We start from the raw sequence: 19,572 nt of genomic DNA on the forward strand, positions 1-19,572 counted from the left end.
AGAAAATATTCACAAAACCTGAGGCGTTAGGAATAGAAGATTAAATATGTAGACTGCAATTTTTTATTTTATATTATTACTGTTGGTTCAGCCCACAAAATGGCTGCCAGCGCTGATTGATTGAGTATTGTTTTGTGTAAGCAGGGATGTTTTAGGCTTTAACGTACCTGTAACACTTCGCATTCCTGCATGTTTTACATAAACATTACATTAAAAAGTAATTTCTGCTTTAATTTCCAAAAATTTGGAGTATTGTTTTAGGAAGAGTCTAAGGATTTGTCCTCCCACAGATATTTCTCAGCGTGTTGACAGGTTCTAGAGTCCCACAGGGGTTTGAATCCCAAAGCACCGTCAGTAATAGCACAAAGTGTGTCCGTGCGTTACACTTACCTGTCTGAGACGCTCACCTGGTGATCACGTAACCGTCCCTGGAGCCGGCGGCGTATACAGCATTTATCACTTTTTTTTTTACATTTTCTTTATTCAAAGATTCAAACTTAAATTTATTTCAGAATTCTCACCACTAATGAAGAGGTGCTGATGGGAATTCATTGAGGCATGAGCTATCGTATTGGCAGTGTTAGAGGGAAATAAAAAAACAATACGGGGGAATTCTGTGCTCAACACACAAGGGCAATTACCGCTGGAGAAATCTTAGCTCATCTTTTACTTGGCATGCTCTTTGGTTTTCACGATGAAGCTTTCTTGTTTGTAGATGGTCTGACCAACTGCATGACTTGCTGCAGACCGGCATATTCAATATTGGATTCCCTAACAGCAACTTGTACGTAATTAATGATGACTCCTCTAAAGGCACCGGGATACCCCAGCCATTAATGTGAGGAGCCGCTGAACAAGGAAGGCCTCGTCCCCTGGCCGGCCACGCACACACGAGGGTTATTTATTGTCAGAAGCTAATGGAACTTGTTATACTGCAGTTACTATTACTTCATGTTCTGCAGGCAAAGATGGGTTCTATAGGCTTTCTTTACCATTGTCAGCCCCTAGAAAGCATTGGCCTAGCGTAAGATGGCAGTACCCCCTGAGCTGATGTAATATTAACAGCGAGGTAAAATGTGCATTTCTCACAACACTGTCCCCATTCATCTTGCCTGCTGAAATAATAAAGGGATCTCAGTTCCCCTGGACGTAGTCACCAAATAGCCACGTGGCCTCCGTGTAATGTTTATATTTGCTGCAGTCACAAAACGCTCGCTCCCACCCACCCCTGTCATTCTGCGATGTTCTGTGGCGTTCTACCTCATTACAGCAATTCTGTGATTTCATTTCACCCTCTCTACCGTATGCCTGTCTGAGGAGATCACATTTTTATTTACGCTTTTTTATTTTCAGGAAAATAGCTTTGTGCCTGTTATGTGTGTTTTTGTTTGTTTTTTTTGGCTTGGTAGCAATTGTGCATGAATGACATTTACCATCTATCGCAGGCTACGCCTTTTTCATGTCCATGTATCAAGACGTTGAGATCTCCCCAGTGCCTGGCATTCTGCTCCTGCTCTCCAGTGTTTGTTAAAGTCCGGGTGCTCTAAAAACTCAGGGGTCTATTTACTAAGCAGTGTTATGAGACAGAGTGAAAAGTGATAAGGTGCCAGCCAATCAGCTCCCAAATGTCATTTTTCAAACACAGCCATTGGGATGGAAGTTAAGAGTTGATTGGCTGGTACCTTATCACTTTTTACTCTGTCTCCTAATACTGCTTAGTAAATAGGCCCCTCTGTTTCCCATTAGCAGTCTGATTGGTGCTAGATGTTACAGGTCTGCTGGTTTTTATCGCCTGGTTTCCGATTGGGCCATGACTGGCTTTAGAGGCAGAAAGCACCCGCTGCAAAATCGGTAATGAGGGACTTGCTGGGGTTTGAATTCCACTGTCGGCTTGGACGAGCCACTTTGTGTCAAGCGCCAAGATTAGATTGCGAGCTCTAATGGGCAGTGTCCCTGATCACTTCTGCGCTCTGCCATGCAGCAAGTTGAAGCGCTGGTGACTATTATGGCTAATGGCATAGTGCATGAGATGACTACACGTAAACAGTGACCGAAAAATACCAGTGATCCCGTTACTACGATACGCCACATGCCAGCGGTACTTGCATGTTCCTTTTTATACTCTCCCTGCTGGAGGCGGTATCTGCAGGAGGGAATAGACAAAATGTTTCTGTGTTTATAAAAACCTTAACAAAGATAAATGCACTTGTCAGTTTTGTCAGGATTTTGCGCGGGAGAGCGAGCAAGAGCGCCGTCCTATACGAGGCGAGGGATACTCTGTCACGCTGCAGCTGGGGGCGCAGCAGAGGAATGATTGCAGTGCGGTGTAATGTTGTGCTCGGGATTCTGTGTCTTGTGTGTTTTTTCTCCTGTGTGTGTCTCTCTGAAGTCTGTGCTGGCGAATCGGGGACCCTCGACTGCGGGTTTGGGTTCCTTCGTAATAAGGGAAAGTGTGGTATCCTCCTAAATAGGAAGCATGCTGGGATATGTAGTTCCACAACAGCTGGGGAGACTCTGGATGCCAAGGCCTGACACAGGCAGAAAGATAAAAGATGACCTTTCCTGTGTGTATTGTGTTGCACGCCTTTATATATTGGAGGCCTCCTATATATGTGACTTGCCTTCAGCATGTGGACTGTGACTGCTGTGTCTAGGTTTTATGGAATTCTCCTATAGCAAAACTATTATCCCGCTGTCAGATTCCTGGAGGTTCTGCCATGAAAGTGCGTTTGAGATTAATCCACCCACTGGCAGCCGTTGCAGCCATCAAACCTTCTTTCCATTGTGTTGGAGGAAGGGAAGTTCACCCGGGCATGTCTTAGGATGTCAGGTGTGTACACAGGGTCACTGTTTGCACGTTCCGGTGCACACCCAGGATTATGCACATTGTGTTTGCTCCACCACCGTCCGCATTAAGCCACCGGTCTTGTAGATGTGCGAAGACTGAAAGACTTTGCTGGCGATACTCTGTCACTGGCACAGCAGTCTGTGCATTGCATTGGCTGGCGCTGATTTCCTGTGTTTATTGCTCTGTAAGCCGCAGCCTAGGTCTGACACTGCTGGGAAGACACGTGGCACATATACATACCAGCCCTGGTGCCAGCTAGTATGGCAGCCTGGCATGCGACCATTCAGGGAAGTGTCGCACGTTCATTTAAATCGCCCTGCTTTCCATAGGTTTACTATACAGGGGACCCGAGAGCAACGTTCTTCCTATAGATATGAATGGTTTTAAGGTGCCTATCCACTACACGATTAAAATGAGCGATTGAACAATAACGATAATCGTTCGAAAATCGTTTACAGATTGTTTATAACAATTGGTCTTTTAGACATCTATCATCGTGCAAACATGCTGGTCAACCTGACGATAACATCAGCTTCAGCATGTTTGCAGATGATTGATTGTGCCTGCACTGAGCGACTGCTCACTCAGGGCCTTATTCAAACCCGCTCTCGAGCGCTATGCGCTCGCAAGCGGGTCGATGGTGGCCCAGTGCGCATGCGCATGACTGAGCCGGCTTCGTCATGCACGTGCGCGAGACCCGGGTCTCGTACCAAAGGGGGCGTGCTGTCGATGTTGAGTGACAGAAAGCCCCCTTTGGTGGGCGGGCCGGGGGCGTGGATGCCCAGACGGAGGCGTTCCCATGGGAACGCCTACCATCTGGGGCTTGCCCCACTGACATCACAAGTGATGTCATTGGGAGTGCTTTCGCCTCTGTTAGAGTCGAAAGCACTCTAGGGCTTGCGGCAACGAGACCCTACCACAAGGGTCTCGTCGCAAGCCCGATGGTCGCGATGGTCTTGTCCATCGCGACCAACTTCCTGGCCACCCACAGCTGTGCGAGCAGCCAGGAGGCCGTTCAAAAAAAAAAAATAGCCCGGCCCTGATTCAGAGCGAGCGCTCTGTCAGAGCATCCGGCTCTGAATCAGGCCCTCAGTGCAGGCACATCACAGACTGACAAACCACTGCACGATTACAATGTCGTGATCGTGCAATCTTCTGCCTGTCTTCTAGTGGATGGGCACCTTTACAGTATTTCCTATTCCTTGGCTTCAGGCATAAGAGTCAGCTGTGCAGCAAAAAAAAAATAACCTCTTGCCTCGTAAGCCTTGGAGGTACAGGCAAAAATAAGCCTATTTCATTGAACAACCATGACCTATATATACACCGTACAGAATCTTAGCGTGCAAGCCTACTACGGAACCTCTCGGATAATGAAATCGCCTAGATGGCCGTTCATTACCCTTCGTCCTTTTGTATACTTGTGGCTCCTTCCTCAGATGCACATTACATAATTACTTGGAATCCTTTCTCTCCTTGCTGTCTCTTTTGGAACTCTATGTATGTCCCTGAATGGAGCCGTTATGCTGTAGGATGACTGAGGCCTTTTCATTTTAGTGCTCTGTAATATACTCCTCTCAGTGATCCTGCAATTGTTGTCTTCTGGTTTGAAATCCTCCTCCCTGCCTCCGATTAGCATACAGTATTCCGCACACACGGAAATCAGGATTAGAGACACTGCATCTCTTATTGCAGAAACGCCCTCCCCTCCCCTCCCCTGTACAAATGCTGTGCGCAGTAGTATGGTTCTATACGTTCCTCTGTATTTTAAGTGTAAATTTTGAGGAAAGAAAGCTGGAAGTGCCCAAATGACAGAAGAGCAGCAGATGGCTGCTAGCTAGGAGTTATAACCGCACCTGTTAAGTAACTTGTGGCGCAGTTTTCGTACACTTTGGCCATCGGTGGGCTGAGTTGGGAGCAAAGCAAGTGACTTTGTAGCTGGCACAAACCATGTTGCATTGCAAGAGGTACAAATAGATTTATTATTTTTGCATGCGGGGTAAATACTGTCTGCTTTTGCATGCAGCCCACAAATGCTAGACAGCTCTATTTTAACACTGCAAATCATACTTGCCTACACTCCCGGAAGTCGCAGGAGGCCCCTCGCACCCCCGGAAGTGTAGGCCGATCTCCCGCATCCTGCCCACTACCTAGCGGGCAGGATGGGGAGATTTAATGGGTCAGTAGGGAGGGGCTAATTAAAGCAAATTGCGTCATTTAGCCCCGCCCCATCCTCACAAACCCACAAATAGCGGACTTTCCCGGGAAAGGGGGGGGCCTAATTTCGGCAACAGCCTGGCCCGCCCCCTGAACCAACCTACAGCAGGCTGCTCCCGGAAAAGATTTAATCACAGTCGGTAAGTATGCTGCAATTTAGTTGCCTACTTTTGCATTCTCCTCTCCTGGACCGGCCCGCCTTTGGGGGCCGGGCTGGGCTCTTTTCATTTGTCCAACCCACAGTGGCAAAATGCTGCAACTCGCGAGACCGTGGGGAAGAGGAAGGCTAAAACTGTGTGATCTGCATAATTTTAGCCCCAGCCCCCCTCCCTACGGCGCTGTGATTCCCGTTATTTACCACCCAAATTATGACCACCTTCCTGGGGTGCGGGGTACTACCTGAAAACTCAGGAATCTCCCGCACCTTCCGGGACAGGAGGCAAGTATGACCAAGGTGCAAGGTTACCAGCTATATTTTTTGCTTTGTTCTCCAGTCCCAACTCAGCCCCTGTGTGTTTTGTGCAGATCTGCTCTGTCCAGTAAAACCTTTTTTTTTTTTTCTCCTTTCCCCTATGAAGTAGCACAGGAAGCTTTGCATCTTTAAATAGCCCATCTCTATGCTGCGGTGTAATGCTGATTTGCAAAAAACCGACAGCTCTGTGCAATGAGCACAGCTCACACTTTACACTGCACTAGAACCAGAACGACAGAGGGACAGAAAAGGGTTATGTAAAAACGGAGGCTGACAGGAAAAGCCGGCCTCCGTAACATCAGCCCGGCCGTCTCTGCCCTGACATCTGGGAAGTCGGGGTGTAAAAAAAACGCCCTTTTATCTGGCATCTGGTGGTCACGGGGCCTTGGGCGGTCGCCCAGGGCATTTCTTTGGCAGCATGAAGAAAGTCTGATCTTCTAATCTAGGGGTCTATTTACTAAGCAGCGTTAGGAGACAAAGTGATAAGGTGCCAGCCAATCAGCTCCCAACGGTCATCTCACAGTGACCGTTGGGAGCTGATTGGCTGGCACTTTATCACTTTCTTATCACTTTTCACTCTGTCTCCTAACACTGCTTAGTAAATAGACCCCCTAGTCTGGTAAAAGGCCTGCCCCATTAACACGCCTTTATAACTTACTACAGCGCGTGTTTTGTGAACTTATCTGCCTGGCAGGGCAAGCTGGGATTTGTAGTCCCACCTGTGGAGAAGTAGGCGCACCAAACCTTGATGGACAGAATGAGCGAGATTTTTGCCCAAGTCCGTCACGTTGCAGGGAGGGAAACAATCTCTCTGCACTTTGAAGTTAATAACAGGCCCCACACGAGATGTCCTGATTTAGAACAGTGACTTCTGCACATTCAATTACAGTGTAGCGCAGCGCTGACCCGCACTGCATGTGACACCCTGACAGCGCTGACCCGCACTGCATGTGACACCCTGACAGCGCTGACCCGCACTGCATGTGACACCCTGACAGCGCTGACCCGCACTGCATGTGACACCCTGACAGCGCTGACCCGCACTGCATGTGACACCCTGACAGCGCTGACCCGCACTGCATGTGACACCCTGGCCCCGCACTGCATGTGACACCCTGACCCCGCACTGCATGTGACACCCTGACAGCGCTGACCCGCACTGCATGTGACACCCTGACCCCGCAAGGACCTATCTCCCACTACTTGGTCAACTTGATGAGCACATTATGCAGCTGCCCGTTCATCGCCACCTTGATGTAATTACTGGAGACATCTGCACAATGTATATTTTTAGGTTTCTTTACTCGCAGCTGCACCCGAGCGCAGCCCCTACATTGCAGGACCCCCTGTGGGTGCTCCTGTTTTCTGTGGCTTCAGATCAAGTCCCTTCCACCTTCATCCCTCTGTTTTTTTTTTTTTTTTGTTTTTTTGTACTGGAAGGAATTCGTACGTGAAGCAGAAAATTGGGTGTCAGCATAAAACTAGCTTTATTATCTATGACGTGGTCCTTTTGGGCCAACTAGATATGTCACTGAGGATTGAGGCACACTGAAGCTGGTGCCTCATGCCTCCAGTGATGTTCACTAGTTCCGAGCAAGTTGCTGGGATCTATTCTTATGAATATCCGTTCAGCTTAGCCACGATTGTACAGCATACAGTACTAGACATTGTGGTGATGTCCGGCAGCACCTCATGCTGAATGAAGTTCCCCGGCTAAGGTGGAACTCTGCAATAATGCGCTTTCTGTGGTAAAACTTTTATTTTTTTACACCTTCATCACTCTGCGGACCAGGCGCTCGGTTATATTTTTGGCGCCTTCTTAATAGTAAGTTGTTATCATTTTTTTTTTTTTTTTTTCCTCTGTCTTGCTGTGACCTAAAGATCATGGCTTGTACTGCTTTCCAGTTTATCTATGGTACATAGAGCGTTCCTGTAGTGTTCCCCAGGCTCTATATGTCCTGACAATCTCTCTGCCTTCTGTGTAACTCCGTCCTATCCGATCATTAGAGGACATTGCTATAACTAAAGGCTATGCGGGCGGCTCCTTACAGTTTGTGTCGGTATAATTTGGACTGAGAAGTTTTGGTTATTTAAAAAAAAAATAAGGGAACCAGGCATTACAGCAATCCTGTTGTTTTTTTAAATTCTTTTATGTTAATAAATTATACCAATCTTTTTTTTTCCATTTGCAGCAACAACACAATTTAGCAATGCACAAACCAACACAAACGCTAGCCGGCATCGCCCCCTTTCTTATACTCGTAGAGAAGACTCTAATAAAATAAAAACCCCACAAAAGTTTACAAAAAAAAACGTGCAGGTAAGAGTCCTTTATTTGGAGTCCCTACTTGCAGTTGCTAGTCTAGAGCTGTGCCTGTGCCCACTGATCAGGTAATGCGTTATTAATCCGGACGCCAGCAGTGCGGCTGCATAAAGGCAACATCGGGGGAGAACCCAAATCCCCTCGGCCCTCCCCAACCTCACAGTGAGATGAATTTCTCTCCTGCTAACCCTGTTATACCAGCTTGCACTGAGCACCTGGACAGCTCTGCTTTGTGATGCCTGAGAGAGGGGCACAGGTGCTGCTCTCTGCTCCTGTATAGTGCAAAGAATCCTGTAGGTCTGGTTACCTGTGGTGCAAGCGGGAGATTCATGCTTGTCTCCTCTGTGAGGCGCAATTCCATCTTCCCATCATGTAACCGTCTGTCACTGGGCTGCTCCTCCCTGCTGGCTGGGCTGGGGTGCCCCAATTCCTTGTCTGTGCACTTGCTCCGCTTTGACCTCTCCAGCCCCCCTCCCTCCGCTTGGTACTCCCAGTGTCCATGGGCACACGCCTCGGCTGATTCCTGCTCCATCCTCCGTGCAAGCAACGACCGTGAGATGAGCTGTCCCTGGAATGTGCCTTTGCCGGAGTTCCTGGCTCTGACCGCTCCAATGTGATTTTATTATTCTATATTGCCTCCATCTCCCCCTCCCCTCCTTCCTGGTCACTCGTCAGGGCTGGTAGCAGGCACATGTTATTCCCTGCTCTAACTCCACCTTATCTCCCTGCACACCACCAATGGATGCAACATTACTCCCCCCTCCCCAGCACTACTGTGGCCCCTTAATTTCTAGTGTTCCTTTCCAGCCACCAAGTTTTACTTGTCTGTGGGAGCCGGTGTAGCGCACACAGTTACTCCTATTCTCCTCTGCTGCCTTCTCCCTCCCCGCCGACCTATCTGTCCAGAAAGGTGAGTTCACTATGTTTATATGCAGTGTAAGGTATAGATCCAGGTGGGTCGTAGCAATAATCGTTGTAGCACCTTGCACGCACGGAGGCCTTTTAGCGTGTGCAGCATTACCTTGAGAGGTGCGAGCAACCTGTCGGTCCGGTAAATGATTAGCAATCCGGGTGCGCACGGGATAAACGGGGCGCTCTGTGCTTTTTCTCCCTGTGGTCTGTTTGCCTTGTTTTGTGACCATAAGATGATGATGGTGCTAGGAGCCTGGCTGCTGCTCCCAGTCATGTAATATCCAGGCCACGATCATTAATGGTATCTGCGCTGCACATCGCTTTAGGAGTGTCTACGGTCCCTTAGTTCCTAATTGGGTTTCCATGATCCCAAGAATTGTTTGAGATGGCCAAGGGAAAGCCAGATCTGTGCGCTGGGTATTTGGTGTTTTATAATGCAGGAAATGCTCCAAAACCAATTGGCTCGGTACTGGGATAATGTCAGAAAGCTAGCAATGCAAGGCACAGAGGGTGTATATACAAACTAGGACTGGCCTCATAGATGTTTGCTTTATTTTATTTGCAGTGTTTTACGTCTGAGAGTTGACGAGCAAAGTGACACATGCATGTCCCCCCGTCCAGCACATTGACGTGCTTGTTATCAGTAGCCGGGTGTGAATAATACATTGGGATAGTGTATGTATAATGCATTGCTTACATAGCAGATGACAGGTCGGGATTAAGTGTACCTGCGACGGTCCTGGAAGGTCTCATTGTACTTCGGGTTACAATGCACAGAGGGCATGGGCTGTGTGTGTGTAGTGTGTGGATTACAGAGGGATCGGGCTGCCCTGTGTGTGTGTGTGTGTGTGTGTGTGTGTGTGGATTGCAGAGGGATCGGGCTGCCCTGTGTGTGTGTGTGTGTGTCTACAGGATAGCCGTGTTCCGCACGCTGCTTCCCACTGAGCCTCTAACACATGAGGGAGACATTGTCTCTGGAATACGGGAATCCCGGCTGCTCGCAGCACAGATCGAAGTTCCTCTGTGCATCGCATTCTACAACCATCACCGGCATGACCTCTCTCTCTCCCTCTTTCTTTTATTTATTAATATACTCATTCATTTGTATTTCTTTTTTTTTCTCGCCCTGTTTCTTGACTTGCTCCCCATCCCGTAGCCTGTGGTAAAGTAAAGGTGGAGGTAGTGATGTGCACGGTCATCGTCACACTGGCCGTTCCAAGAACTGGAATCTGCAGCCTCAGAAGTTTACGGAACCAAACACTTCAGCCCCCCCTAACCCCCTTGGCTGTCTCTATAGAGCGCGTCTGGTGACACTTCCAGTCGCGATTCATTTTACCGCAGGGAATGGGTAACTTAGAGCAGGCTTATAAGCAAGCTGGGCTTATTTTCACTTCGCGGGACCACAAGCCTCAGCATGCCCTGCCAGCCTTTGGGTGCCCTTTGCAGCCTGAGAACAATGTGAGGGGTGGGGAAGGGGGGTGGGGAGAGAGTCTCAGTTTTATTATTTGGGGGGTAAAAAATGGGTGACTATTAAATTCCGTTTGAGCATAACCACCGTCGTTCCGCTGCTGGGGACGTTGGATTCTGTAGCGCACGGGTGAGCGTTGAAGCTTTGGCCCCTTTATACAGATGATTCTAAAGGGGTGTATTTGAGAGTTTTTTTAGAAGTGGAGATGTTGCCCATAGCAACCCATCAGATTCTACGTAACATTTAACTAACACCTTCTGGAAAATAATAGCTAGAATCTGGTTGCTATGGGCAACATCTCCACTTCTGAAAACTCTCACTTTAGTAAATTTACCCCTAAGGGCCATATTCAATTAGATGCGAAAAGTCAGTTTGCGGACTTTTCGCCGACATCGGAGGTTAGGTGTGCGAAAAAGTACCACTCTCGTCCCCGCGTATCCCCGTATTCAATTCCAAATCGTCGAAAAACACGGGACCCGGCGAAAACGAAGTGAGCGAAAAGTACTGTCATTTTTGGGGAAATCAGCCTGACACCCCCTTAAAGATGCTGTGACATGGGGGTTCACTAGGGGTACCCCCGAAAAGCCCTGCTGAAGGTATTTTGGGTCTTTAAATGGTCTCAATAGGTGCTATTTAGCGTCTTTTGAATAAGTGGTGAAAAATAGCATTTAGCAAATTTTTTTGGGAAAAATTAATAGTCCCAGCAAATTTGGGGTACATGAAAGTGGCTGATGAGAACTTTAAAAAAATCGTGAGAATTTCACTTGCAATATAAAAAACACCAGTGGCGTACTTGGGGACCCCCCTGAGTCTATTTTGCTAGTTTACACGTTTATCCCACAACTTTTTTTTTTGCCCCCAAAAGTAGTTTTTTGGGGTGTCCCGTGGTACTTTTTTTTTTTTTTTGTAGATTTCTTGACACACCATACCTTTTGGGGGACTGTCCAAGGCGTGCAGGGTAGTTTTTGGAAGTTTGTACCCTAAAACCCCAATTCTGCACCTTTTTTCGCCACTTATTCATAGGTGATACTTTTCCGCAGGTCCCGATGCTTTGACTTTTCGCACTGGCGTCATCAGCGCAAAAGTATCGCCGATAACGGCTTTTCGCCGGCAATTGAATATGGCCCTATGGGCTGTATTCATTTAGGTGCGAAAAGTCAGTTTCTGCGGAAAAGTATCGCCGGTGACGTCATTTCGCCAGGCGTAAACTTTTCCCCATATTCAACCCCAAAGACTTTTCGCCAGAGCGGAAAAAAAGATTCGCCTGTGGCAGCTGTCAAAAAAAAAAACGCAGAATTGGGTTTTTGGGGTGCAAACTTGCGAGAACCTCCCTGCACCCTTGGGACAGGCCCCAAAGGTAAACTGGGTCAAAAAAAAGTTAAAACAATACTTAAGAACATTCCAAAAAATTACTTTAAAAAAGGGGGTGAAAAAGTACAAAGTTGGGGGACAAACTTAAAAACTAGCGAAATAGACTCCTGGGGGGTTGTTGCGGCAGGTGGATTATTTGAGTTTTTTAAAACTTCACTTTAGCAACTTTAAAATATGCTAGCACCCATTATCATGTACCCCAAATTTGCTGGGACTAGTTATTTTCTGCAATACAAACTGCAAAATGCTATTCTTCATCACTTGTGCAAAGACGCTAATTAACTAATGACAGCATTTAAGTACCCCAAATACCTTCAGCAGGGCTATTCGGGGGTATCTATAGTGAGCCCCAATGTCTGTGCATCTTTTGGGGGCTGTCAGGTGGATTTCCCCAAATCTGACAGCACTTTTTGCCAGGTCCGAATCCTCCGGGACCCGTTTTCGCTGATTTCTAATTGAATACGGGGATAAGCGGGGACGAGCGCGATACTTTTCCGCATGGAAAACCAGCGATGACGGCGAGAAGTCCCGTACTTTTCGCACCTAATCGAATATGCCCCTAAGAGTCTGACCCTGTGACTAATAAATGGAGCCATATTATCAATGTATGTTTCAGTAAGGGAATAGGGCATGATAAATGTGAGAACATAAGTTTCGGACTTCCATACAGAGGAGTGATGACCTTGTGCTGGGACGTTATAAGCCTTTCCCTGTCTGCACAATCTGCTCTGGTCCTGTACACACATTTGGTACCATTAATATCCATTCCTTACACCTTTCAGTCACACTCCTCCATTCCTCTGTCTCCCTATTCTCTCTGAGGGTCTCACTAACAACCTTTGCATTTAGATGCAATTAAAAGCCGATACAATCAGCAGAGGCTTCTGTCTCCAGCGCGGTGTCTGGCCACTAGTAACCGCAGGCGCTGAATACAAGCGTTTTTACCATTCTGCCCGGTGCGTACAGATAACACATTACACCTCTATACATTGTCTGTAATCATTAAGATCAGGTGACTAGAAATTGATCATAAATCCGGTCGGATTAGCTGTAAAGTCCTCATCTACAGTATAAGAGGCATATTGAAACTGATCGGATAGTGCATTGTGCCATTGAAGTCTGGCAATTCCACACTTGCGCTGACCATGTGACCTTATGACGGCATTTGAATGCCGATAAGACACCCATCATGGCCCCTACTTTGCGCGTTTTACCTCGCACCCTCATACTGCTGCGCAGGTAAATGCACAATAGCGGGCTACCGTATGTACGGGTGATATACGCTCGCTGTACATTGCGCTATGACATGCAACGTTGCGTCACATTTAATTGTATTGACCCCCACGCCTTTCTGTGTCCTATATAAAATTAATCAGCACAGTCTGCTGGTGCGTCCTAGTTGCGACTTAGGGCTGAGATTCAATTAGAGGCGAAAAGCCTGGTTTGGCGAAAAGTTTTTTGCCGATTTGGACTTCGCCTGTTTTAAAAATTTCGCCCTATTCAATTCCCGGAGTTTACGTCTAAGCGGAAAATAAACAGGCAAAAGGTTTTCTCCATGTATAGGCAGGCGAATTGGAAGTGCAAAATCTCTATTTTGGGGTGTAAATATGTGGCCAGAACCCTTTGGTCATCCTCCCTAATCGGTCACAAAAAAAAAGTACACTTTTTTTTTTTTTTTTTTAGAAGACCCCCATATTTGTGGCGAAAATGTGTATAAAATGGGGGGTCTGGTACTTTGTTGGACTATATGGATGAGACTGGTGTTTTTGGGATTGCACCAGGCTGCAGCAGGTGTATTTTTAAGATTTTATAAATCTTCACTTTAAAAACTTCAAAATATGCTAGTACCCGTTTTCATGTACCCCAAATTTATCCCTCGGTACTTATTTTTCACAAAAGAAATTGATTTCTATCATTTTTCAGCACTTATGCATATAACAGCCAATACTGACACTTTAAGAACACAAAACACTGTTATTAGGGCTATTAGGACACTTTTATATTGATTTCTAATGTTAGTGCAGCTTTTTCTGGGGTACAGACTGACTTCCACATAATCTTAGGTGCTTTTCGCCAGTTTCGCTATTCGCCAATTTTGCGTGTTTCTGTGTTTGTGTATTTTTGGAATTTAATACGGAGATGAGCGGGATCGCGCAGGGAAAAAGTATCGCCTAAAAACAGGCGCAAACATTGCGGCTCGGCTTTTCTCGGCTATTTGAATCCAGCCCTTAGACGCATATTTGGCAAAAGAAGATGCCCAACGCTAGCAGAGTAGCACGGGACCTGGCGGCTCCCTCAAGTCGCTCTGCGTGGCGTATTAAGGCTAGATATTGGAGGACACATCTGTATTCATTCAATTCCATATTTGCGATTTTTGAAAAAGCAAATCAAATTGTTTAAATGACCTGTTTTTAATCAATTTGTAAAATGTAGTATCGCCAAGTTGATCAATGGGGGTGATTCAATTCAACGCAATTTCAGGGCGCTATGTGGTCGGAGAATGCCGGTTATCGCGCCTTAACAAGGGTGTTAAGGCGCGTTAACCGGCATTCTCTGACCAAAGTGCCGGGCGCGCTGCTGTTAGCGCTGCGCTAAGCAGAAAAACAGCTGGGCTGCCCGGCACTTTGGTCGGATTTCTCCTCGCATCCCCAGGGGGGTGCGAGGAGAAATCCTTAGCGCGCTCAAACAGCGCGGTGTGTTAAATAGCTGCGGGAGCTCCTTGCCGCAGCTGTCCAAACGGGTATAGGGGATCCTTGCAAGATTTAAGCACACCAGATCCATGGAATCTTGTACCCGCTTCCTATACATATTTTTCCTTTGGTCTTAGTTGATAGAACTAAAAAGTCACCAGTTTAATTGCGGGTACACACTAAGCAATATGTCGTCCTATTCGGCGAATCGGTACGACATATCGGGCACATCGGCCAGTGTGTTCCCGCTATGTCGCTGACTATGTGCGCTCCCGCGTCTCCTCTGCACCATCGCTCCTCGGACCTGCATGCAGGTCTGACGGGCAACATAGTTAGCGAGGGCCATGCTGTTGAATGCAGCATGGCCCCCCGCCTTTGCTTGGTTGCTGCCGACATCGGCAAGTGTGTACGCACTTGCCGATGTCCCGTCGCTAACGAGGTCGATACACACTAGACATCGTCTAGTGTGCACCGGCCTTAACTCTCCTAACGATGAATCATCAATCTGCCATTACTTTTCTGTATAGTGTAATGTCAAGATCTTACGCATGGAGAGCGCGTGAAATTCCCTGCTGCGCCCTAGCGCCAAACTTGTTCTGTTCTCTGTAATTACAGTCATGCTACAAGGAACATAATTCACGTAACTTAATGGTATTTTGAATAACCTTTTTACCAAGTGCGCGTTACAGCACGTTTACTTATTAAGATAGAGCCAGTACAGCAGTATTCGTTCCCTAAGCCTCCCCGTTTAATGAATATGGAATTGAAAAATTCCGATTTGTGTTTGGAGTGTTGCAGACGAGGCGGAAGACAGGAGAGAGGAGGAAGAGGGAGGATGTAGAGGTCTCCCATCGGTACTTGAGTGTTACATTATTATCTCTGAATGATGCTGATAACAGGACGGTAAGCGTAATTTACAGATGAGTGAGATTTTCCTTAGGTTGGCCTCGTTTTGCAATTACATTTTTTTGCAGCCAGGAATTGGCTTTAGGCATCACCGGCCCTATACACCACTGGTCCACGGAGCAGAATGATCGTTCTCGCCATCTGACCGCTATTTGTAGAGGGACTCCTCTATATGTGCCGCGCGGGAGGGCGAAATGGAACATCAGAGATTGTGTTTCTCCTGACTGCCCCCGATTATAGTTGTTATGTTGAGGACTTGATATGCCATCTACAGTAATTACCCAATTATTAGACGTCTTTTATGAGGCCACATCCCCCTATGAGGCTGTTACGAGACGCCTGGCTTTTAGGAATGCTTCACCAGCCGCGATCTACCTCCGATTTGTAGACCTGCGTTCAGGCGCAAGCAGTCTCTTTCTACCCGACGTTGCTCTTTGCCAAAAAAAACTTCTCCTGTCTCTTTAGCTCGACTTGAGAAACTTTATCCCTGTAATAATTTAATCATTGGATGTCAACAAAGCCCTAATTAATTCTGTGGCCTGTGACGTCTGCACACAGCACAGCAGCGGGTGGACAAGCCAGGAAATCGTAGGTTAATTGTAGGGTAACCCGCTGCTGAGCTGTCCTCCAAACTTCCTCCTGTGCACCGAGGAGCCAGAAGCTGCCGCACAAACTCAAAAACATACGGAAATTGGTTTCTCTTGAAAAGTACAGTTTCGTTTCTTTATTGTGTAAAGTGGTTTAATGAGGCGTCTTATGTGTGTTTTGTTTTTTTTTCATTTCATTATGAAAGGCTGCCTCCACCCTCAACTAGCTTTTGGTGAAATTCTGTAACTTAAAATAAATGTATTTACCTGACTGTTTCTCGCGGGGAGTGACTTGAGGCACTAGATCAGTGGTCGGGGAACAGGGGTAAATTACCCCACATGGGGTGAAAATTAAATTTCTGGGGGTAATGGAGAGTAGGCCGGGCATGTATATGAATCATTTTATAATATAGAATGATTAATATGCATGCCCGGCTGTGCCGCAGGGAGGCTCTAAGCCGGACGCCCGCTGAGATGTTATTACCAGCAGGCGTCTGGCTCCTTCCCTGCAGCGCCGCGTTAGCCGGAGGCTGGAGATCTCTTCTGAACTTCAGCTTCCGCCTCTCTCCATGCGCACTATGTCATGACGTCTCTCCCATAGCTCCGAGGAGCAGCCGGGCGGACAGGACGGCGGCGGATGCAGGAGCGGGGATTAAGGTAAGTGATTTTTTTTTTGTACAAGCGGCACTACAGGGGCATTATATGGGGGCACTACTACAGGGGCATTATATGGGGGCACTACTACAGGGGCATTATATGGGGGCACTACTACAGGGGCATGTGGGGGCATAACTATGGGGGCACTACTACAGGAGCATTATATGGGGACACTACTACAGGGGCATTATATGGGGGCACTACTACAGGGGCATTATATGGGGGCACTACTACAGGGGTATTATATGGGGGCACTACTACAGGGGCATTATACGGAGGCACTACTACAGGGGCATTATACGGAGGCACTACTACAGGGGCATTATACGGAGGCACTACTACAGGGGCATTATATGGGGCCACTACTATATGATTTCCTTCCTTTCAAATCAAGGGGGTAACATCGGCGTATCTAAATATATTTTGGGGTAAATGGTAAAGTTACCTGACCCCTGCACTAGATCAACCCCCCCTCTCCCCTCTGCTCCAACTAGTCTCGTTTGAACTCTCAAAGCTCGCTCCTAGGGCCTCATCCGTTACTGATCACAGCTGCGATTGCGCACACGCAATCGGCCGATTGTTGCGATCTGCGTATGCATCGCAGTACACACGTGTGCGAACGCTCCACTGCAATCGGGACTTCGGTTGCACAGACATACGATTGACGGGAAGTGACGTTTGTGGGTGGTGACGGGGGGGGGAGTGCTGGTCGACGATACGCAGGCCTGCCAGTGTGTTCGAATGCCGTTTCAGGAGGCGTGCATGAATTATCCACTGCGATGCCGGTACGCAGCTCGATTGCTCAGTGCATGCGATGAGGTGAGCAACTTCTGAGTAAGGTCAGAGCTTGTGCCAGTGTGCGTGAGGCTTCGATGTTACTCTGTTACCGATGGTTTCGCAGTCTTGCTAAAAATTACGGATGTGTAAGGTACGGTGGGCGTCTTTATGTAGTGCTGCGACGGCATATCAATCGCAATAGATTAGCATATCATCGGAGCCAGACTGCGTGCGTAATCGGCAGTGAACATCCCATTCGATGTTTAGGCTCCAAAGCATCCTCTAATCAGTAAACTCATTGTGGGACGTGCGGAATGACTGGGGGCAGGGAGTGCCAGCAAGCAACACGCTGTATTTAAGTTTACCTAATTTCACCCAGGTGCCATTTTCGTGCTAGCCTTTATATGACTGACTGTTGGCTTAATGACGTTTCCCTAGAGTAGTAAATTGTCACTATAGCCCTTAATTCTCATTTAGTACAACTCTGGGCCTGAGTGGCCACTTACATTGGAGTCTGGCCTTCATGCTGCGTCAGAAGGATCAGGTTTCTGTTAAAGTTGTGGGGGAAGAAATCGTAACTCTGCGGCCTCTTAGATTTCCCCCAGTCAGTCAGTCACCTACATCATTTGCTGCTCACAGTGCACCCTGGCCTGGAAACAGGTGACTACAAATGAAACCCCCAGTGGCACTGATCGATGAGGGGAGCAATACCTAAAAATCCAATTTAGAATCTGAGTCCTATTAATAGTAGGGGTGAGCTGGTTCGGTTTTACTCGGATTTACTCGGATCTTTAAACGGCATTTTATTGGCTATCGCCTATCATGTGTTTTGGATAGCCAATATACTAAATCCGAATTTGCGGTAAAGTGGCGATAAGAACCGAGTAAATCCGAGTAAAACCCAGCCTGCACATCCCTAATTAATAGTAGCCTATATTTTATACGTGTAGCCCCGGGGCTTCAGAGGTTTCTTCAGACATTGAGGCTAACGCGGAGTTGGGTGTAAACGGGATGCATGTGTGTCCTGCATTGTGTACATTTTAGTAAATGCCTATATATTTGTATGTATGCGGAGCTATTCGCATCCTGCAATGTGCTCGCCCCTCTATCTGTACCCCTCGGAGCAGATTCACGCACGTGATACGCCTGGAAACGGGCATAGAGTTGTCCAGCTCTGCAGAGCCAGCAGATGGCCCGACACGGCCCCTTCAGACCATCGCCTAGGTCAGAACGCTCCATTACCGCCCAGGTAAGCTTCCTCAGTCGCAAGTGCGTACGTCTCTGCATTGCCAGTTCCAAAAACACGGAAGGTGCACTCGGCCACTAGGCTTGCATTCCAATCCTCTTTAGCCCCAATGCTTTATACACGTGGCCACAGGTACAAGCAGCCATGCGAATGGCGATTGATTGTTTTATTAGAAATAGGCGTCTTTCTGAGAATGTGCAGGTGATTGAAGCACCAGGGTGCAGCAGAAAATAGCAGCATAGGAGTGTATCAGCCGGGGAACATTCCATAACCTGTCATTACAGAGAATAGGTTGAGCTCTGCATGGTGTGAATGAGCTGGGACAACGTGGCCTCTTACCGGCATCGTGTGCTGGAAGTTTTGTCTCTTGCATGAAATGGAAATGCAGAACTGCGACCTGGTTCCAAGCAGCCATTGTTGCTAGTGCCGTCCCACCGATCTCTAGGAAGTTATTTTAGCGTGTCTCTCAATTAGTGTTCAGTCTAGCACCCCCTGGACTTGTTTAAAACCTGTGCAGTTCCTCTTTCCTGATTAGAGTGCCGCGCTGTGCTCTGGTGCTTCTAGCACACAGACTGCTGTACCTCAATAGATTGCTGCATCAGCTGAGTTCTCTAGAAGCACCAGGGAAGAGAGCGACACCCCAGGCAGGAAACGGGAACTGCACGCGTTGTGACAGTCTTCATTCTAGCACCCCGCACCTACTGTGTCTCAGTAGGTGAAGACTAAAGCTGGGCATCCACTATACAATTATCTGTCAGATATCTGTCCAATCTGGCTGGTTGGAATGAAAACCTGGTAATGTATGGGAGCAAATGACAATCGTCTATTTCAGGAATGGCCAACCTGTGGCTCTCCAGCTGTTGTAAAACTACAAGTCCCAGCATGCACTGCTTCAGTTTTGCTATTAGAGACTGTGGCAGGGCATGCTGGGATGTGTAGTTTCACAACAGCTGGAGAGCCACACGTTGGCCAGGCCTGGTCTATTTGCTCACAAACACTGGAAAATAGCCAAAAATGGTTTTTCAGACAAATTGGTTAAAACACACAAATGTAACCAATTTGAACAATATTTGTTGTCCTTTTTTTCAGTGTTTAAAACCA

The 19,572-nt window shown here is 47.4% G+C and overlaps 1 protein-coding gene across 4 annotated transcripts in view; it reads left to right on the top strand.

Annotated features, from left to right (window-relative positions):
• The window catches only part of SLC4A11 (solute carrier family 4 member 11), a 131,618-nt gene that overhangs the window by 10,490 nt on the left and 101,556 nt on the right, over positions 1-19,572 (top strand). The gene's annotated exons all lie outside the window — the stretch shown is intronic.

Source organism: Taudactylus pleione, unplaced genomic scaffold (assembly GCF_031769625.1).
Source record: "Taudactylus pleione unplaced genomic scaffold, aTauple2 ptg000533l, whole genome shotgun sequence".
NCBI lineage: Eukaryota > Metazoa > Chordata > Amphibia > Anura > Myobatrachidae > Taudactylus > Taudactylus pleione.